Source organism: Scyliorhinus torazame, chromosome 5 (genome assembly GCF_047496885.1).
Source record: "Scyliorhinus torazame isolate Kashiwa2021f chromosome 5, sScyTor2.1, whole genome shotgun sequence".
Classification (NCBI taxonomy): domain Eukaryota; kingdom Metazoa; phylum Chordata; class Chondrichthyes; order Carcharhiniformes; family Scyliorhinidae; genus Scyliorhinus; species Scyliorhinus torazame.
Window position 1 is genome coordinate 89,088,607 of NC_092711.1, and position 7,726 is coordinate 89,096,332.

Sequence of the window (7,726 nt, forward strand, 5' to 3'; positions counted from 1 at the left end):
TTGTTTTGTTCATACGGTTAAATGAGGTTCGTTTTAATCAAGATGTAAACACAGACCTGCCAACGATTCGCTGAATCTTAAACACACATTCGTAGACAGGTTGCAGATAGGTAGATAGATAGGACTTCCGATCCGCACATATCCTACACCGGATTCAAAGTTAGCTGCTTCCATTGTAGTCTGGCGTCTGATCTGTAGTTATCATCTTGTATATTCTATAGTTCCTCCCATCAAAGAGCTCCCCCATCGTATTTGCCTGTTTACTGCAACGGGTGCGGTTACGGGTTCCTTTTTATTGCTATTATAATGTGGTTTAACACAGTTGAACAGATAGACATAAATTAATTTCGAATTTTGTTTAAATCGCAGTGGAGTGACTTATTTTGGCAAGTGTTGTGTTTTATTCAATTGATTATACCTTATTTCACATTTACTTAATATTTTAATATATTATTATTTATGTATTGTTTTTCCTCCCAGTTTGAATTGCTGCGTCTACTATATGTTTTTTTCTTACCATATCCCTGTATTTCTCTCTCTGTTTATGTTGTTACCTGTTCGTTTGTCTCTCTTCGTTTCCTCGACTTTATTGTCTCCACATCACTTCACCGGGTCCCCTCACTGTACCTTGGATGGTGAATTAGTTAAAACAGGAGTTTGAGACGAATTTGATTTTCTGCTCTCTGAATTTGAATGCCACGCGAAGGAACGAAAACGTGACAGTGAAATTGAGAGAGAAAGAGACGAGATACCGACAGAGAGAACCGATCGGCAGAGAGAGACAGACAGACACGGAGGGAAAGCTGGAGCCACGAAGGCAGCGTAAATGCTGAAGGAGTTCATTAGCCCAGGAGCAAGAACGATTCGAGCCCGACTCTCAGGTGTTTTGAGGGACCAGCCAATCCTACCCTTGGGAAACGCCCCTCAAAATCACATGGAATGAAGCCTGCAGCTGATTGGAGATTACTCTTTAATATCAGACTAGAACTGCAACGTATTTCAAACATGATCTTATTTCTTTCCAACTTTAAACCAGGCACCATGTTCTCCTCATATTGCTTTATGGTGATTCTCATCATCCTACCCAGTGAGTCAATATTTACTATAATATTCAATATCACACACGCATATGTTCCATATGTTATGTTCAGTCCCAGACGTTTGAAACATTATGTGTCTTGTTACAGGAACAAATGGCGAAGATGCAGTTTTCCAGGATCGATCTGAATTAAAGATTCTGGAAGGACAGAACGTAACACTGGATTGTAGATATTCGACAGCTGCTCTTCGAACTCTGTTCTGGTACATCCAGTATCCCGGAAAAGCTCCAAAATATTTAATGGCAATATATAGCTCTGGGGATGTAAGTAATTCTCCAAATTTACCAGCCAGGTTCTTGGCGGTTTTGCATAAAGAAAACACAACGGTTCCTTTAACTATCACCGGGGCCCTTCTCTCCGACTGCGCCGTGTATTTCTGTGCCATGCAGCCCACACTGCTGCAGAGATATAGCAGATGCCGTACAATAACCCCACAATGAGAGTTCCAGTTAGTGCCCACCAGAGGGCGGTCGCTCACCGATAAACATTCAACCTCCACAGTGAAAGCCAACGAGACTTTTCATAATTTTAGAGCAAGACAGGGCACCCAACAAAACCAGGCAAGGGCCACTTAGGGAATTAATGTAGTTGCTTTCAGCTCACAACTCTAATAAAAATGAGAGTCACAAATTAATTTCTGGTGTCACCTCGTTTTTTTTCTTTTGATGTTATTTTTGTGTCTGTCTGACTTATTGTGCAGCTTTTCCCCCATCTCCCCGTTAGTATACCGATCCTTTTGATCACGACCGCGCACAAACTCTATGTGGAGAGCGTGTTTTAGTTGTCCGGGTTGTTTTAATCAAAAGATTGATATTTACAAGTTCGGAACATCGAGTGTTAAAACACACCCCATGCATCAATTTCCCTCAATGTTCATGGCCTTTTGGAGTGTCTTTTTATTTCTATAATATTTCCCACTGGCTTTCATAGCCCAGAGTTTCTGTCTTAAAGTATCGAAAGAAAGTTTTTCTTCTCACTCCTCCAACAGAACGAGCCCCCGAAAAGGACACGGCACCGTAGCCGAGCCCGAGCCCGATATGTTTCTGTTCACTTGCAGTCACTTCACTATTCATTCGTTTCACAACCGCACTGCGAGCAAATGACAGTGAGCTGATAGAATCCTAAGGCCTTTCAGCAGATTATTGATGGTGGGATCAGAATCGGTGTCTTCAAATATTCAACCGTCCTTTGACAGAGCGGATAGCGAGCAGAATGTGACTTAGCATCGGGATATTGTGGGAATATTTCTTTTTTTTAAATTTAGGGTACCCAATTAATTTTTTCCAATTAAGGGGCAATTTAGCGTGTTCAATCGAACTACTTTGCACATCTTTGGGTTGTGGAGGCGGATCCCACGCAAACACGGGGAGAATGTGCAAACTCCACACGGAGAGTGACCCACAGCCGGGATTGAACCTGGGACCTCGGCGCCGTGAGACTGCAGTGCTACCACTGCGCCACCGTGCTGCCCCGGTGGGAATATTTCTGACAAGTAATTGTGGACTAAACACCTTCCGCATTTTATCTAACTTCCAAAATAGGGTATGAATCAGAATATTAAACACCCGCCGGTCTGATAATTTCTTGTTTGAATATGGTTTTAGATCCAGGTCTTAGAGGCTCTGTTTGTCAGTTGCTGTCCTTAGATCTAAAGACAATTGTAGAAAGGAAAACTTAAAAAGGTATATGCAATATCAGCTTCATTAGCGCGCGACGTTGCACTGCGGAAATTCGGGGTGGGTTCATGAAAGTTTTGCCAAGCCAGATTTACCAGTAGAATTCGAGACCTCTACTCAATTCGCCAGTTTAAGCTTCAAGGGGCGGCAGCTGACTGACTGTGCCGTCTATTACTGTGTTCTGTCTGTGGGAAATGTGGTGGAAAGCAGTCTTCCCTCTGTGCGTCTACCTTACATAGAACATAGAACGATACAGTGCAGTACAGGCCCTTCGGCCCACGATGTTGCACCGACATGGGAAGTCAAAAAAACAAAAGCCATCTAACCTACACTATGCCATTATCATCCATATGCTTATCCAATAAACTTTTAAATGCCCTCAATGTTGGCGAGTTCACTACAGTTGCAGGTAGGGCATTCCACGGACTCACCACTCTTTGCGTAAAGAACCTACCTCTGACCTCTGTCCTATATCTATTACCCCTCAGTTTAAGGATATGTCCCCTCGTGCTAGCCATTTCCATCCGTGGGAGAAGGCTCGGACTGTCCACCCTATCTAACCCCCTGATCATTTTGTATGCCTCTACTAAGTCTCCTCTTAACCTTCTTCTCTCTAACGAAAACAACCTCAAGTCCATCAGCCTTTCCTCATAAGATTTTCCCTCCATACCAGGCAACATCCTGATAAATCTCCTCTGCACCTGTTCCAAAGCTTCCACATCCTTCCTATAATGAGGTGACCAGAACTGTATGCAATACTCCAAATGCGGCCGTACCAGAGTTTTGTACAGCTGCAACATGACCTCATGCCTCCGGAACTCAATCCCTCTACCAATAAAGGCCAATACTCCATAGGCCTTCTTCACAACCCTATCAACCTGGGTGGCAGCTTTCAGGGATCTATGCACATGGACACCGAGATCCCTCTGTTCATCCACACTTCCAAGAATTTTACCATTAGCCAAATATTCCGCATTCCTGTTATTCCTTCCAAAGTGAATCACCTCACACTTCTCTACATTAAACTCCATTTGCCACCTCTCAGCCCAGCTCTGCAGCTTATCTATGTCCCTCTGTAACCTGCAACATCCTTCCGCACTGTCGACAACACCACCGACTTTAGTGTCGTCTGCAAATTTACTCACCCACCCTTCTGCGCCCTCCTCTAGGTCATTTATAAAAATGACAAAATGACAAACAGCAACGGCCCCAGAACAGATCCTTGTGGTATGCCACTTGTAACTGAACTCCATTCTGAACATTTCCCATCAACCACCACCCTCTGTCGTCTTTCAGCTAGCCAATTTCTGATCCACATCTCTAAATCACCCTCAATCCCCAGCCTCCGTATTTTCTGCAATAGCCTACCGTGGGGAACCTTATCAAACGCTTTACTGAAATCCATATACACCACATCAACTGCTCTACCCTCGTCTACCTGTTCAGTCACCTTCTCAAAGAACTCGATAAGGTTTGTGAGGCATGACCTACCCTTCACAAAGCCATGCTGACTATCCCTAATCATATTATTCCTATCTAGATGATTATAAATCTTGTCTCTTATAATCCCCTCCAAGTCTTTACCTACAACAGACATGAGGCCGTCTATAGTTGCCAGGGTTGTCTCTACTCCCCTTCTTGAACAAAGGAACCACATTTGCTATCCTATAGCCAATGATGACATAAAAATCAAAGCCAAAGGCTCAGCAATCTCTTCCCTGGCTTCCCAGAGAATCTTAGGATAAATCCCATCGGGCCCCGGGGACTTATCTATTTTCAGCCTGTCCAGAATTGCCAACACCTCTTCCCTACGTACCTCAATGCCATCTATTCTAATAGCCTGCGTCTCAGCATTCTCCTCCACAACATTATCTTTTTCCTGAGTGAATACTGACGAAAAATATTCATTTAGTATCTCGCCTATCTCTTCAGACTCCACACACAACTTCCCATCCCTGTCCTTGACTTGCCCTACTCTTACCCTAGTCATTCTTTTATTCCTGACATACCTATAGAAATCTTTTGGGTTTTCCTTGATCCTACCTGCCAAATACTTCTCATGTCCCCTCCTTGCTCGTCATAGCTCTCTCTTTAATCCTTCCTCGTTACCTTGTAACTATCAAGCACCCCAACTGAAACTTCACACCTCATCTTCACATAGGCCTCCTTCTTCCTCTTAACAAGAGATTCCACTGGAGGCCTGGGTAAATGATATGGCGGGGTTCATTAAACTGGAGCAGATAAAGTTTGCCCTGAGAGGATCGGCTCAAGGGTTCACCAGGCGGTGGCAGCCATTTCTCGACTACCTAGGGGAACGTTAGAGGGAAGACAGATGACCAGCAGCAGCAACCCAGGGGGAGGGGGGGGGGGTTTAGTTTAGGTCAAAGATAAAGGGGTTTTGTTACTTGTGTATTGTTTAAAATTTCTGTATTGTTATTGTTGCGTTTGCTTTGTAAGAGGGGAAAAATTGTTGTTTGGGGAAAAATTTTCAATAAAACATTTATAAAAAAAAAAAACAAGAGATTCCACTTCTTTGGTAAACCACGGTTCCCTCGCTCCACGCCTTCCCCCCTGCCTGACCGGTACGTACTTATCAAGAACACGCAGTAGCTGTTCCTTGAACAAGCTCCACATATCCAGTGTGCCCAACAATTGCAGCCTACTTCTCCAACCTACCCCTCCCAAGTCATGTCTAATGGCATCATAATTGCCCTTCCCCCAGCTATAACTCTTGCCCTGCGGGGTATACTTATCCCTTTCCATCACTAACGTAAACGTCACCAAATTGTGGTCACTGTCCCCAAAGTGCTCACCTACCTCCAAATCTAACACCTGGCCTGGTTCATTACCCAAACCCAAATCCAATGTGGCCTCGCCTCTTGTTGGCCTGTCAACATATTGTTTCAGGTAACCCTCCTGCACACATTGTATAAAAAACGACCCATCTAATGTACTCGAACTATATCTATTCCAGTCAATATTTGGAAAGTTAAAGTCTCCCAAAATAACTACCCTGTTACTTTCGCTCTTATCCAGAATCATCTTCGCCATCCTTTCCTCTACATCCCTAGAACTATTTGGAGGCCGATAGAAAACTCCCAACAGGGTGACCTCTCCTTTCCTGTTTCTAACCTCAGCCCATACTACCTCGGAAGAAGAGTCCCCATCTAGCATCCTCTCCGCCACCGTAATACTGTTCTTGACTAGCAGCGTCACACCTCCCCCTCTTTTGCCTCCTTCTCTGAGCTTACTAAAACACCTAAACCCCGGAACCTGCAACAACCAGTCCTGTCCCTGCTCTATCCATGTCTCCGAAATGGCCTCAACATCGAAGTCCCAGCTACCAACCCATGCTGCCAGTTCCCCTACCTTATTTCGTATACTCCTGGCATTGAAGTAGACACACTTCAAACCACCTACCTGAACACTGGCCCCCTCCTGCAAAGTCAAATCTGTGCTCCTGACCTTTATACTCTCAATCTCCCGTACCCTAAAACTACAATCCAGGTTCCCATGCCCCTGCTGCATTAGTTTAACCCCCCCCCCCAAAGAGCACTAACAAATATCCCCCCTCAGGATATTTGTGCCCCTCAGGTTCAGATGTAGACCATCCTGTCTGTAAAGGTCCCACCTTCCCCAGAAAGAGCCCCAGTTATCCAGAAATCTGAATCCCTCCTGCCTGCACCATCCCTGTAGCCACTTGTTTAATTGCTCTCTCTCCCTATTCCTCATCTCATTATCACGTGGCACGGGCAACAACCCAGAGGTAACAACTCTGTTTGTTCTCGTTCTGAGCTTCCATCCTAGCTCCCTGAAAGCCTGCCTGACATCCTTGTCCCCTTTCCTACCTATGTCATTAGGGCCAATGTGGACCACGACTTGGGGCTTCTCCCCCTCCTTAAGGACCCGGAAAACACGATCCAAGACATCACCTGGGAGGCAACATACCAAACGTGCGTCTCTCTCGCTCCCACAAAATCTCCTATCTGTGCCCCTGACTATCGAGTCCCCAATTACTAATGCTCTGCTCCTCTCCCCCTTCCCTTCTGAGCAACAGGGACAGACTCCGTGCCAGAGGCCAGTACCCCATGGCTTACCCCTGGTAAGTCGTCCCCCCCACAAGTATCCAAAGCGGTATCCTTGTTACTCAGGGGAACGACCGCAGGGGGTCCCTGCACTGACTGCTTCTTCCCAGTCCCTCTTACAGTTACCCATCTATCTCCAATCTTTGGTGTAACTAATTCCCTGAAGCTGCTATCTATGACCCCCTCTGCCTCCCGAATGATCCGAAGTTCATCCAACTCCAGCTCCTGTTCCCTAACTCGGTCTTGGAGGAGCTGGTGTTGGCTGCCCTTCCTGCAGGTAAAATCAGCAGGGACACTAACGGCATCCCTCACCTCAAACATCCTGCAGGAGGAACATTGCACTCCCTTCCCTGCCATCCCTCTAACTTCCGACCATGATCTGATTAATAAATAATTTTTTTTTAAAATAATAATGTAAATATGGCACTTACCTCACACCAATGGGTCTTATTATTAGGTTCGAGGAGGAGGGCGGGTGGGAGACACTACACCTGTAGTGTCTCGGGTTTCCTCTCCACCAGAATGTATTGGTGGGGGGGCTTCCGGTTCCGGGTCGAACTTCCGGTTCCAGCCTTATATATAAAAAATAACACAGAAAAGAAGAACAGAAACGGGACCAGGTAAGTGTTTTTAAAGCCAATACTCACCTCCCGACAGGCCCCTGCACGCCTCTCCCGCCGACAGTAGCTCAGTCTCCTGTCTGTTTGGGGGTTCTACAGAATCTCGGGCAGATTCACCCGTAACATGAGCAGCGCTGTCAGCCTCTCAAACCCAATACTGCCAAGAAACCAATCTCATTTTGAATGAAAACGTCAAGATACCGGTCCCAGAAGCGGTTGAAAAGACAAACAAAATAGAAACTTCA

General features: G+C 45.5%; 1 long non-coding RNA gene across 1 annotated transcript; it reads right to left on the reverse strand.

Annotated features, from left to right (window-relative positions):
* Positions 1-1,875: 1,875 nt before the first annotated feature.
* LOC140422659 (uncharacterized) lies at positions 1,876-7,372 on the reverse strand. Its single transcript, XR_011947542.1, has 2 exons — positions 7,293-7,372; positions 1,876-2,748 (listed from the first exon to the last, which is right to left on the reverse strand). It is a non-coding gene; the product is annotated as an uncharacterized lncRNA (long non-coding RNA).
* Between the last annotated feature and the right edge of the window lie 354 nt (positions 7,373-7,726).